Source organism: Pagrus major, chromosome 5 (genome assembly GCF_040436345.1).
Source record: "Pagrus major chromosome 5, Pma_NU_1.0".
Lineage (NCBI taxonomy): Eukaryota > Metazoa > Chordata > Actinopteri > Spariformes > Sparidae > Pagrus > Pagrus major.
Genome location: NC_133219.1, coordinates 28,184,515 through 28,194,514, shown reverse-complemented (window position 1 = coordinate 28,194,514; position 10,000 = coordinate 28,184,515). Strand labels below are relative to the sequence as shown.

General features: G+C 47.7%; 16 non-coding genes across 16 annotated transcripts; all 16 read left to right on the top strand.

Annotated features, from left to right (window-relative positions):
* The first annotated feature begins 142 nt into the window (after nt 1-142).
* LOC140997411 (5S ribosomal RNA) lies at nt 143-261 on the top strand. The gene has a single exon (XR_012179354.1). It is a non-coding gene; the product is annotated as a 5S ribosomal RNA (ribosomal RNA).
* A 506-nt stretch (nt 262-767) lies between these two features.
* On the top strand, nt 768-886 carry LOC140997160 (5S ribosomal RNA). Its single transcript, XR_012179119.1, has one exon. It is a non-coding gene; the product is annotated as a 5S ribosomal RNA (ribosomal RNA).
* A 506-nt stretch (nt 887-1,392) lies between these two features.
* On the top strand, nt 1,393-1,511 carry LOC140997159 (5S ribosomal RNA). Its single transcript, XR_012179118.1, has one exon. It is a non-coding gene; the product is annotated as a 5S ribosomal RNA (ribosomal RNA).
* A 506-nt stretch (nt 1,512-2,017) lies between these two features.
* Nucleotides 2,018-2,136, top strand: LOC140996936 (5S ribosomal RNA). The gene has a single exon (XR_012178906.1). It is a non-coding gene; the product is annotated as a 5S ribosomal RNA (ribosomal RNA).
* Nucleotides 2,137-2,642: 506 nt separating this feature from the next.
* Nucleotides 2,643-2,761, top strand: LOC140997416 (5S ribosomal RNA). Its single transcript, XR_012179359.1, has one exon. It is a non-coding gene; the product is annotated as a 5S ribosomal RNA (ribosomal RNA).
* A 506-nt stretch (nt 2,762-3,267) lies between these two features.
* Nucleotides 3,268-3,386, top strand: LOC140997157 (5S ribosomal RNA). The gene has a single exon (XR_012179116.1). It is a non-coding gene; the product is annotated as a 5S ribosomal RNA (ribosomal RNA).
* Nucleotides 3,387-3,892: 506 nt separating this feature from the next.
* Nucleotides 3,893-4,011, top strand: LOC140997156 (5S ribosomal RNA). Its single transcript, XR_012179115.1, has one exon. It is a non-coding gene; the product is annotated as a 5S ribosomal RNA (ribosomal RNA).
* Nucleotides 4,012-4,517: 506 nt separating this feature from the next.
* LOC140997155 (5S ribosomal RNA) lies at nt 4,518-4,636 on the top strand. Its single transcript, XR_012179114.1, has one exon. It is a non-coding gene; the product is annotated as a 5S ribosomal RNA (ribosomal RNA).
* Nucleotides 4,637-5,142: 506 nt separating this feature from the next.
* Nucleotides 5,143-5,261, top strand: LOC140997154 (5S ribosomal RNA). The gene has a single exon (XR_012179113.1). It is a non-coding gene; the product is annotated as a 5S ribosomal RNA (ribosomal RNA).
* Nucleotides 5,262-5,767: 506 nt separating this feature from the next.
* LOC140997422 (5S ribosomal RNA) lies at nt 5,768-5,886 on the top strand. Its single transcript, XR_012179364.1, has one exon. It is a non-coding gene; the product is annotated as a 5S ribosomal RNA (ribosomal RNA).
* A 506-nt stretch (nt 5,887-6,392) lies between these two features.
* LOC140997153 (5S ribosomal RNA) lies at nt 6,393-6,511 on the top strand. Its single transcript, XR_012179112.1, has one exon. It is a non-coding gene; the product is annotated as a 5S ribosomal RNA (ribosomal RNA).
* Nucleotides 6,512-7,017: 506 nt separating this feature from the next.
* LOC140997152 (5S ribosomal RNA) lies at nt 7,018-7,136 on the top strand. The gene has a single exon (XR_012179111.1). It is a non-coding gene; the product is annotated as a 5S ribosomal RNA (ribosomal RNA).
* Nucleotides 7,137-7,642: 506 nt separating this feature from the next.
* On the top strand, nt 7,643-7,761 carry LOC140997151 (5S ribosomal RNA). Its single transcript, XR_012179110.1, has one exon. It is a non-coding gene; the product is annotated as a 5S ribosomal RNA (ribosomal RNA).
* A 506-nt stretch (nt 7,762-8,267) lies between these two features.
* Nucleotides 8,268-8,386, top strand: LOC140997420 (5S ribosomal RNA). Its single transcript, XR_012179363.1, has one exon. It is a non-coding gene; the product is annotated as a 5S ribosomal RNA (ribosomal RNA).
* Nucleotides 8,387-8,892: 506 nt separating this feature from the next.
* On the top strand, nt 8,893-9,011 carry LOC140997150 (5S ribosomal RNA). Its single transcript, XR_012179109.1, has one exon. It is a non-coding gene; the product is annotated as a 5S ribosomal RNA (ribosomal RNA).
* A 506-nt stretch (nt 9,012-9,517) lies between these two features.
* LOC140997148 (5S ribosomal RNA) lies at nt 9,518-9,636 on the top strand. Its single transcript, XR_012179108.1, has one exon. It is a non-coding gene; the product is annotated as a 5S ribosomal RNA (ribosomal RNA).
* The last annotated feature ends 364 nt before the right edge of the window (nt 9,637-10,000 follow it).

Sequence of the window (10,000 nt, the reverse complement as noted above, 5' to 3'; positions counted from 1 at the left end):
GAGCTTGCTATGAAGGCTCATTTTTCATCCTGGTAACAGGATTTGCTTTATTTCTGGACGTACCCTACCTGCACTCCAAGGCAAAACAATGAAACGCCATCTGAGGGCATCTTCAAAAGGCCTTTTTCGGGGTGCACGTGTGGCTTACGGCCATACCACTCTGAACACGCCCGATCTCGTCCGATCTCGGAAGCTAAGCAGGGTCAGGCCTGGTTAGTACTTGGATGGGAGACCGCCTGGGAATACCAGGTGCTGTAAGCTTTTTGACTTCTCTCTACAGACACCAGGCGGCGCTGCAGCTTCTTCAGTGGAGACAGAGGGTTGAAAAAAACCAGCAGCCTGTCTCTGCTTTTCCGATCATGCAGGCTGTCTGTTAAGGTGGAGCAATGTAAATGGCTAGTCCTTCGCTTCCTGTCTCCACTTCATGCTGTTTTATGCTACTGCTTCATTCCATTTCAGAGGGAAATATGGTACATTTTCCTCCTCTAAACATGTAATTATTTGATCCAATCGAATGCATCAATGAAAACACTGCTGAGACAATGATGTGTCAGTGCTTACCAATCCACTGACAGCTGTTTTCCATACAGCCAAAGCCTGGGAAATGTGAAAACAGGTGACGGCAGAGCTTGCTATGAAGGCTCATTTTTCATCCTGGTAACAGGATTTGCTTTATTTCTGGACGTACCCTACCTGCACTCCAAGGCAAAACAATGAAACGCCATCTGAGGGCATCTTCAAAAGGCCTTTTTCGGGGTGCACGTGTGGCTTACGGCCATACCACTCTGAACACGCCCGATCTCGTCCGATCTCGGAAGCTAAGCAGGGTCGGGCCTGGTTAGTACTTGGATGGGAGACCGCCTGGGAATACCAGGTGCTGTAAGCTTTTTGACTTCTCTCTACAGACACCAGGCGGCGCTGCAGCTTCTTCAGTGGAGACAGAGGGTTGAAAAAAACCAGCAGCCTGTCTCTGCTTTTCCGATCATGCAGGCTGTCTGTTAAGGTGGAGCAATGTAAATGGCTAGTCCTTCGCTTCCTGTCTCCACTTCATGCTGTTTTATGCTACTGCTTCATTCCATTTCAGAGGGAAATATGGTACATTTTCCTCCTCTAAACATGTAATTATTTGATCCAATCGAATGCATCAATGAAAACACTGCTGAGACAATGATGTGTCAGTGCTTACCAATCCACTGACAGCTGTTTTCCATACAGCCAAAGCCTGGGAAATGTGAAAACAGGTGACGGCAGAGCTTGCTATGAAGGCTCATTTTTCATCCTGGTAACAGGATTTGCTTTATTTCTGGACGTACCCTACCTGCACTCCAAGGCAAAACAATGAAACGCCATCTGAGGGCATCTTCAAAAGGCCTTTTTCGGGGTGCACGTGTGGCTTACGGCCATACCACTCTGAACACGCCCGATCTCGTCCGATCTCGGAAGCTAAGCAGGGTCGGGCCTGGTTAGTACTTGGATGGGAGACCGCCTGGGAATACCAGGTGCTGTAAGCTTTTTGACTTCTCTCTACAGACACCAGGCGGCGCTGCAGCTTCTTCAGTGGAGACAGAGGGTTGAAAAAAACCAGCAGCCTGTCTCTGCTTTTCCGATCATGCAGGCTGTCTGTTAAGGTGGAGCAATGTAAATGGCTAGTCCTTCGCTTCCTGTCTCCACTTCATGCTGTTTTATGCTACTGCTTCATTCCATTTCAGAGGGAAATATGGTACATTTTCCTCCTCTAAACATGTAATTATTTGATCCAATCGAATGCATCAATGAAAACACTGCTGAGACAATGATGTGTCAGTGCTTACCAATCCACTGACAGCTGTTTTCCATACAGCCAAAGCCTGGGAAATGTGAAAACAGGTGACGGCAGAGCTTGTTATGAAGGCTCATTTTTCATCCTGGTAACAGGATTTGCTTTATTTCTGGACGTACCCTACCTGCACTCCAAGGCAAAACAATGAAACGCCATCTGAGGGCATCTTTAAAAGGCCTTTTTCGGGGTGCACGTGTGGCTTACGGCCATACCACTCTGAACGCGCCCGATCTCGTCCGATCTCGGAAGCTAAGCAGGGTCGGGCCTGGTTAGTACTTGGATGGGAGACCGCCTGGGAATACCAGGTGCTGTAAGCTTTTTGACTTCTCTCTACAGACACCAGGCGGCGCTGCAGCTTCTTCAGTGGAGACAGAGGGTTGAAAAAAACCAGCAGCCTGTCTCTGCTTTTCCGATCATGCAGGCTGTCTGTTAAGGTGGAGCAATGTAAATGGCTAGTCCTTCGCTTCCTGTCTCCACTTCATGCTGTTTTATGCTACTGCTTCATTCCATTTCAGAGGGAAATATGGTACATTTTCCTCCTCTAAACATGTAATTATTTGATCCAATCGAATGCATCAATGAAAACACTGCTGAGACAATGATGTGTCAGTGCTTACCAATCCACTGACAGCTGTTTTCCATACAGCCAAAGCCTGGGAAATGTGAAAACAGGTGACGGCAGAGCTTGCTATGAAGGCTCATTTTTCATCCTGGTAACAGGATTTGCTTTATTTCTGGACGTACCCTACCTGCACTCCAAGGCAAAACAATGAAACGCCATCTGAGGGCATCTTTAAAAGGCCTTTTTCGGGGTGCACGTGTGGCTTACGGCCATACCACTCTGAACACGCCCGATCTAGTCCGATCTCGGAAGCTAAGCAGGGTCGGGCCTGGTTAGTACTTGGATGGGAGACCGCCTGGGAATACCAGGTGCTGTAAGCTTTTTGACTTCTCTCTACAGACACCAGGCGGCGCTGCAGCTTCTTCAGTGGAGACAGAGGGTTGAAAAAAACCAGCAGCCTGTCTCTGCTTTTCCGATCATGCAGGCTGTCTGTTAAGGTGGAGCAATGTAAATGGCTAGTCCTTCGCTTCCTGTCTCCACTTCATGCTGTTTTATGCTACTGCTTCATTCCATTTCAGAGGGAAATATGGTACATTTTCCTCCTCTAAACATGTAATTATTTGATCCAATCGAATGCATCAATGAAAACACTGCTGAGACAATGATGTGTCAGTGCTTACCAATCCACTGACAGCTGTTTTCCATACAGCCAAAGCCTGGGAAATGTGAAAACAGGTGACGGCAGAGCTTGCTATGAAGGCTCATTTTTCATCCTGGTAACAGGATTTGCTTTATTTCTGGACGTACCCTACCTGCACTCCAAGGCAAAACAATGAAACGCCATCTGAGGGCATCTTTAAAAGGCCTTTTTCGGGGTGCACGTGTGGCTTACGGCCATACCACTCTGAACACGCCCGATCTCGTCCGATCTCGGAAGCTAAGCAGGGTCGGGCCTGGTTAGTACTTGGATGGGAGACCGCCTGGGAATACCAGGTGCTGTAAGCTTTTTGACTTCTCTCTACAGACACCAGGCGGCGCTGCAGCTTCTTCAGTGGAGACAGAGGGTTGAAAAAAAACAGCAGCCTGTCTCTGCTTTTCCGATCATGCAGGCTGTCTGTTAAGGTGGAGCAATGTAAATGGCTAGTCCTTCGCTTCCTGTCTCCACTTCATGCTGTTTTATGCTACTGCTTCATTCCATTTCAGAGGGAAATATGGTACATTTTCCTCCTCTAAACATGTAATTATTTGATCCAATCGAATGCATCAATGAAAACACTGCTGAGACAATGATGTGTCAGTGCTTACCAATCCACTGACAGCTGTTTTCCATACAGCCAAAGCCTGGGAAATGTGAAAACAGGTGACGGCAGAGCTTGCTATGAAGGCTCATTTTTCATCCTGGTAACAGGATTTGCTTTATTTCTGGACGTACCCTACCTGCACTCCAAGGCAAAACAATGAAACGCCATCTGAGGGCATCTTCAAAAGGCCTTTTTCGGGGTGCACGTGTGGCTTACGGCCATACCACTCTGAACACGCCCGATCTCGTCCGATCTCGGAAGCTAAGCAGGGTCGGGCCTGGTTAGTACTTGGATGGGAGACCGCCTGGGAATACCAGGTGCTGTAAGCTTTTTGACTTCTCTCTACAGACACCAGGCGGCGCTGCAGCTTCTTCAGTGGAGACAGAGGGTTGAAAAAAACCAGCAGCCTGTCTCTGCTTTTCCGATCATGCAGGCTGTCTGTTAAGGTGGAGCAATGTAAATGGCTAGTCCTTCGCTTCCTGTCTCCACTTCATGCTGTTTTATGCTACTGCTTCATTCCATTTCAGAGGGAAATATGGTACATTTTCCTCCTCTAAACATGTAATTATTTGATCCAATCGAATGCATCAATGAAAACACTGCTGAGACAATGATGTGTCAGTGCTTACCAATCCACTGACAGCTGTTTTCCATACAGCCAAAGCCTGGGAAATGTGAAAACAGGTGACGGCAGAGCTTGCTATGAAGGCTCATTTTTCATCCTGGTAACAGGATTTGCTTTATTTCTGGACGTACCCTACCTGCACTCCAAGGCAAAACAATGAAACGCCATCTGAGGGCATCTTTAAAAGGCCTTTTTCGGGGTGCACGTGTGGCTTACGGCCATACCACTCTGAACACGCCCGATCTCGTCCGATCTCGGAAGCTAAGCAGGGTCGGGCCTGGTTAGTACTTGGATGGGAGACCGCCTGGGAATACCAGGTGCTGTAAGCTTTTTGACTTCTCTCTACAGACACCAGGCGGCGCTGCAGCTTCTTCAGTGGAGACAGAGGGTTGAAAAAAAACAGCAGCCTGTCTCTGCTTTTCCGATCATGCAGGCTGTCTGTTAAGGTGGAGCAATGTAAATGGCTAGTCCTTCGCTTCCTGTCTCCACTTCATGCTGTTTTATGCTACTGCTTCATTCCATTTCAGAGGGAAATATGGTACATTTTCCTCCTCTAAACATGTAATTATTTGATCCAATTGAATGCATCAATGAAAACACTGCTGAGACAATGATGTGTCAGTGCTTACCAATCCACTGACAGCTGTTTTCCATACAGCCAAAGCCTGGGAAATGTGAAAACAGCTGACGGCAGAGCTTGCTATGAAGGCTCATTTTTCATCCTGGTAACAGGATTTGCTTTATTTCTGGACGTACCCTACCTGCACTCCAAGGCAAAACAATGAAACGCCATCTGAGGGCATCTTCAAAAGGCCTTTTTCGGGGTGCACGTGTGGCTTACGGCCATACCACTCTGAACACGCCCGATCTCGTCCGATCTCGGAAGCTAAGCAGGGTCGGGCCTGGTTAGTACTTGGATGGGAGACCGCCTGGGAATACCAGGTGCTGTAAGCTTTTTGACTTCTCTCTACAGACACCAGGCGGCGCTGCAGCTTCTTCAGTGGAGACAGAGGGTTGAAAAAAAACAGCAGCCTGTCTCTGCTTTTCCGATCATGCAGGCTGTCTGTTAAGGTGGAGCAATGTAAATGGCTAGTCCTTCGCTTCCTGTCTCCACTTCATGCTGTTTTATGCTACTGCTTCATTCCATTTCAGAGGGAAATATGGTACATTTTCCTCCTCTAAACATGTAATTATTTGATCCAATCGAATGCATCAATGAAAACACTGCTGAGACAATGATGTGTCAGTGCTTACCAATCCACTGACAGCTGTTTTCCATACAGCCAAAGCCTGGGAAATGTGAAAACAGGTGACGGCAGAGCTTGCTATGAAGGCTCATTTTTCATCCTGGTAACAGGATTTGCTTTATTTCTGGACGTACCCTACCTGCACTCCAAGGCAAAACAATGAAACGCCATCTGAGGGCATCTTTAAAAGGCCTTTTTCGGGGTGCACGTGCGGCTTACGGCCATACCACTCTGAACACGCCGGATCTCGTCCGATCTCGGAAGCTAAGCAGGGTCGGGCCTGGTTAGTACTTGGATGGGAGACCGCCTGGGAATACCAGGTGCTGTAAGCTTTTTGACTTCTCTCTACAGACACCAGGCGGCGCTGCAGCTTCTTCAGTGGAGACAGAGGGTTGAAAAAAACCAGCAGCCTGTCTCTGCTTTTCCGATCATGCAGGCTGTCTGTTAAGGTGGAGCAATGTAAATGGCTAGTCCTTCGCTTCCTGTCTCCACTTCATGCTGTTTTATGCTACTGCTTCATTCCATTTCAGAGGGAAATATGGTACATTTTCCTCCTCTAAACATGTAATTATTTGATCCAATTGAATGCATCAATGAAAACACTGCTGAGACAATGATGTGTCAGTGCTTACCAATCCACTGACAGCTGTTTTCCATACAGCCAAAGCCTGGGAAATGTGAAAACAGCTGACGGCAGAGCTTGCTATGAAGGCTCATTTTTCATCCTGGTAACAGGATTTGCTTTATTTCTGGACGTACCCTACCTGCACTCCAAGGCAAAACAATGAAACGCCATCTGAGGGCATCTTCAAAAGGCCTTTTTCGGGGTGCACGTGTGGCTTACGGCCATACCACTCTGAACACGCCCGATCTCGTCCGATCTCGGAAGCTAAGCAGGGTCGGGCCTGGTTAGTACTTGGATGGGAGACCGCCTGGGAATACCAGGTGCTGTAAGCTTTTTGACTTCTCTCTACAGACACCAGGCGGCGCTGCAGCTTCTTCAGTGGAGACAGAGGGTTGAAAAAAACCAGCAGCCTGTCTCTGCTTTTCCGATCATGCAGGCTGTCTGTTAAGGTGGAGCAATGTAAATGGCTAGTCCTTCGCTTCCTGTCTCCACTTCATGCTGTTTTATGCTACTGCTTCATTCCATTTCAGAGGGAAATATGGTACATTTTCCTCCTCTAAACATGTAATTATTTGATCCAATCGAATGCATCAATGAAAACACTGCTGAGACAATGATGTGTCAGTGCTTACCAATCCACTGACAGCTGTTTTCCATACAGCCAAAGCCTGGGAAATGTGAAAACAGGTGACGGCAGAGCTTGCTATGAAGGCTCATTTTTCATCCTGGTAACAGGATTTGCTTTATTTCTGGACGTACCCTACCTGCACTCCAAGGCAAAACAATGAAACGCCATCTGAGGGCATCTTTAAAAGGCCTTTTTCGGGGTGCACGTGTGGCTTACGGCCATACCACTCTGAACACGCCCGATCTCGTCCGATCTCGGAAGCTAAGCAGGGTCGGGCCTGGTTAGTACTTGGATGGGAGACCGCCTGGGAATACCAGGTGCTGTAAGCTTTTTGACTTCTCTCTACAGACACCAGGCGGCGCTGCAGCTTCTTCAGTGGAGACAGAGGGTTGAAAAAAACCAGCAGCCTGTCTCTGCTTTTCCGATCATGCAGGCTGTCTGTTAAGGTGGAGCAATGTAAATGGCTAGTCCTTCGCTTCCTGTCTCCACTTCATGCTGTTTTATGCTACTGCTTCATTCCATTTCAGAGGGAAATATGGTACATTTTCCTCCTCTAAACATGTAATTATTTGATCCAATTGAATGCATCAATGAAAACACTGCTGAGACAATGATGTGTCAGTGCTTACCAATCCACTGACAGCTGTTTTCCATACAGCCAAAGCCTGGGAAATGTGAAAACAGCTGACGGCAGAGCTTGCTATGAAGGCTCATTTTTCATCCTGGTAACAGGATTTGCTTTATTTCTGGACGTACCCTACCTGCACTCCAAGGCAAAACAATGAAACGCCATCTGAGGGCATCTTCAAAAGGCCTTTTTCGGGGTGCACGTGTGGCTTACGGCCATACCACTCTGAACACGCCCGATCTCGTCCGATCTCGGAAGCTAAGCAGGGTCGGGCCTGGTTAGTACTTGGATGGGAGACCGCCTGGGAATACCAGGTGCTGTAAGCTTTTTGACTTCTCTCTACAGACACCAGGCGGCGCTGCAGCTTCTTCAGTGGAGACAGAGGGTTGAAAAAAAACAGCAGCCTGTCTCTGCTTTTCCGATCATGCAGGCTGTCTGTTAAGGTGGAGCAATGTAAATGGCTAGTCCTTCGCTTCCTGTCTCCACTTCATGCTGTTTTATGCTACTGCTTCATTCCATTTCAGAGGGAAATATGGTACATTTTCCTCCTCTAAACATGTAATTATTTGATCCAATCGAATGCATCAATGAAAACACTGCTGAGACAATGATGTGTCAGTGCTTACCAATCCACTGACAGCTGTTTTCCATACAGCCAAAGCCTGGGAAATGTGAAAACAGGTGACGGCAGAGCTTGCTATGAAGGCTCATTTTTCATCCTGGTAACAGGATTTGCTTTATTTCTGGACGTACCCTACCTGCACTCCAAGGCAAAACAATGAAACGCCATCTGAGGGCATCTTTAAAAGGCCTTTTTCGGGGTGCACGTGCGGCTTACGGCCATACCACTCTGAACACGCCGGATCTCGTCCGATCTCGGAAGCTAAGCAGGGTCGGGCCTGGTTAGTACTTGGATGGGAGACCGCCTGGGAATACCAGGTGCTGTAAGCTTTTTGACTTCTCTCTACAGACACCAGGCGGCGCTGCAGCTTCTTCAGTGGAGACAGAGGGTTGAAAAAAACCAGCAGCCTGTCTCTGCTTTTCCGATCATGCAGGCTGTCTGTTAAGGTGGAGCAATGTAAATGGCTAGTCCTTCGCTTCCTGTCTCCACTTCATGCTGTTTTATGCTACTGCTTCATTCCATTTCAGAGGGAAATATGGTACATTTTCCTCCTCTAAACATGTAATTATTTGATCCAATTGAATGCATCAATGAAAACACTGCTGAGACAATGATGTGTCAGTGCTTACCAATCCACTGACAGCTGTTTTCCATACAGCCAAAGCCTGGGAAATGTGAAAACAGCTGACGGCAGAGCTTGCTATGAAGGCTCATTTTTAATCCTGGTAACAGGATTTGCTTTATTTCTGGACGTACCCTACCTGCACTCCAAGGCAAAACAATGAAACGCCATCTGAGGGCATCTTCAAAAGGCCTTTTTCGGGGTGCACGTGTGGCTTACGGCCATACCACTCTGAACACGCCCGATCTCGTCCGATCTCGGAAGCTAAGCAGGGTCGGGCCTGGTTAGTACTTGGATGGGAGACCGCCTGGGAATACCAGGTGCTGTAAGCTTTTTGACTTCTCTCTACAGACACCAGGCGGCGCTGCAGCTTCTTCAGTGGAGACAGAGGGTTGAAAAAAACCAGCAGCCTGTCTCTGCTTTTCCGATCATGCAGGCTGTCTGTTAAGGTGGAGCAATGTAAATGGCTAGTCCTTCGCTTCCTGTCTCCACTTCATGCTGTTTTATGCTACTGCTTCATTCCATTTCAGAGGGAAATATGGTACATTTTCCTCCTCTAAACATGTAATTATTTGATCCAATCGAATGCATCAATGAAAACACTGCTGAGACAATGATGTGTCAGTGCTTACCAATCCACTGACAGCTGTTTTCCATACAGCCAAAGCCTGGGAAATGTGAAAACAGGTGACGGCAGAGCTTGCTATGAAGGCTCATTTTTCATCCTGGTAACAGGATTTGCTTTATTTCTGGACGTACCCTACCTGCACTCCAAGGCAAAACAATGAAACGCCATCTGAGGGCATCTTTAAAAGGCCTTTTTCGGGGTGCACGTGTGGCTTACGGCCATACCACTCTGAACACGCCCGATCTCGTCCGATCTCGGAAGCTAAGCAGGGTCGGGCCTGGTTAGTACTTGGATGGGAGACCGCCTGGGAATACCAGGTGCTGTAAGCTTTTTGACTTCTCTCTACAGACACCAGGCGGCGCTGCAGCTTCTTCAGTGGAGACAGAGGGTTGAAAAAAACCAGCAGCCTGTCTCTGCTTTTCCGATCATGCAGGCTGTCTGTTAAGGTGGAGCAATGTAAATGGCTAGTCCTTCGCTTCCTGTCTCCACTTCATGCTGTTTTATGCTACTGCTTCATTCCATTTCAGAGGGAAATATGGTACATTTTCCTCCTCTAAACATGTAATTATTTGATCCAATTGAATGCATCAATGAAAACACTGCTGAGACAATGATGTGTCAGTGCTTACCAATCCACTGACAGCTGTTTTCCATACAGCCAAAGCCTGGGAAATGTGAAAACAGCTGACGGCA